This window comes from Lucilia cuprina, chromosome 5 (assembly GCF_022045245.1).
Source record: "Lucilia cuprina isolate Lc7/37 chromosome 5, ASM2204524v1, whole genome shotgun sequence".
NCBI lineage: Eukaryota > Metazoa > Arthropoda > Insecta > Diptera > Calliphoridae > Lucilia > Lucilia cuprina.
Window position 1 is genome coordinate 13,490,384 of NC_060953.1, and position 2,594 is coordinate 13,492,977.

A 2,594-nucleotide genomic window follows, 5' to 3' on the forward strand; every position below is an offset into this window, starting at 1 on the left:
CTAACTAACTAACTAACTAGCTAACTAACTAACTAACTAACTAACTAACTAACTAACTAACTAACTAACTAACTAACTAACTAACTAACTAACTAACTAACTAACTAAGATATAGATTAAACACTAAGTGTGTTTAAGACAACATATAGTCCGGACTGCTGAATCACTATCATGGTAGTTTGTACTTTCTTTTAGTCTCCCTCAGCAAAATCTTTACTTACTCGGTAAGTAGGCAAGTAATATTGGAGCAAAGTTCAAGTACCTTCCTTTTAGGTGAATATCTACTTATTTTTGTTTGACGATAACTAAAATATTTTACTGGAACTATAGTGGAGTATACATGTATATATCCCTACAGTCTGTAGAACACTAAGCTTGAGCCTCTCCTTTGGTTTTTTCACCCTACACCACTTAAGTAGTATATTAAGTTTGTGCTGATGTTAGTAACGTTTAATAATATTGGTCCTGTACCCACTTTTAAGTATACCAATCGTCTCAGAATCATTTTCTGAGTCGATTTAGCTATGTCCGCCAATTTGTCCGCACTTCCGTTTGTCTGTCCTTCCCTGTAAACCTTGTATTCAAACTACAGATCGCAATTTTGAAGAAAATTCAATGAAATTTGGTACATGACCTTCTATTATCCCCGGGACGAAGCCTTTTGAAAATCTATAAGATCGCTCATTATTTCACAACTGAACCATCGAATAGAGCTTGTAAACCTTGTAAACAAACTACAGTTCGCAATTTTGGAGGTATTTCAATGTTTTGCACATATTAATACAAAATTATGGTACCGTAGATGAAGCCTATTGAAAATAGTTAGCATCGGTCCATTATTTCATCTAGCCCCCATACAACTTAAGCCGCCGAATAGGGCTTTTTTGTTCATAATTATCTTAAATATACTCGTATTTCAAGAAAAAGCTGTAAAAGCAAGTTCTATACTAGCCTTGATGACCCTTGTAAACTCTTTAATTATAGGGCCTCATTTGAACCTAGCCTCTATAAAAAGCCCCCTTCAAAATTAAACTTAAATGTCATCAATTTGAGGCAATGTACAATTAAACTAAATGTTTTATTATAAAAACTAAATCTAAATACATCTATAAATCTGTTTAAGTGCCAATTAGAGCGAATCTGTTAAACGATCTTGACAACTTTATTTGCGAAACGATACATAAGACTTAGAAGTTGCCTAGGATAACAACTTACTTATCCTAACTCTTATGAGGCCATAATTTTAAACGAAAACACGCAATTTATGCAAACAACGAATAATTTGGAAACAGTTATACGTAGTAGTTCACTCAATTGGTGTGAATAGGACGCAATTCTGTCGAAACACAAACACAAGCCTGATCGTCCTTAAGAAGTAATGACGATGACGCGAGAATTGTTTCCCAACTCAGACCTAAATTACGACTGTAGCCTTTTCTTAGGAATTAAATATTCCATAGCCTGCAGTTTTTTTATGGGCTATAATATGGACAGGACTGTAGCATGTTATAGCTTAGACTATATTCTGTAATATTTCCGTTCTAATTGGCTTTATTGTCGAAACTTGAATTGCTTAAAGTCCAGCTTAAATAAAGCTTAAGCTAAATTTAAGCAAACAATTTCTTTTTATTTTCATCTTAAGGTTTGAACTTAAGTGTTTTGCTTTAATTTTCCAAAAAAAAAAAAAAAATATAAAGTTACAATTAAGCTATTTGCCCTATTTGATGAATTCATCTTAAAATAGGTTTTTGAATTAATAATTACAAAATATAATATTCCCTTTTAATTCCCTATGGCATACTAAACCATTTATTTATCTTTCTAAAGGAAAGTAAAAAAAAACACCAATAGCTTTAGTAACAAAATATTATAATTAAACCAAATTGTAACTAGCATACATCTTAGTAAATATACATAATTTATACATTTCCCAGCTGTTATAAATGTTTGATTACACTAAAGCTTAAAACTTGTTCATTAACATTATTATTGTGTTTACTAGTTGAGGCGGCCAGTAAGTAAACTAATCAAATTTTCTTCATTTTACAACCACAATAATCTTAAGGGAATATAAACAAATCATCATAAATAATAGTAGAGAAATTAACTTAAAGACATTGTGTGATGACGATGATAACTAACAAAAAGTGCTTGTTAAACAAATATATATCCATATCAAACGTATAAGGATAAACTTATTTTTTATTAAGATGTAAGTACAAGTATGTGTACTTGTATTAAGATGAGTTCATTTAAGGAATAACATTGAGTGGCACCTACATAGTTTAGTGCATAGGAATACCCAGTGAAATGTTTGGCAAAAGAACACAAGTTTTTTCAAGATATTTGAAACAAAAGACCAACATTTGATGGGTTATGCCACAAAAAATATGTGGAAACAATTTTATGGTGCAAAAATTGGCATTTCATTTGTTACAAGAAATGACATCACTTTTTCTTTAACGAAAAGTGTCAATGGGGATTTCTTTATTTTATATATATATATATTTTTTTTTTTTGAGGAAAGCACAAACCACAATAGTGGTCATTTGGTATTTGAAAGTAAAAAAAAAAAACATATAAGAAAGATATTT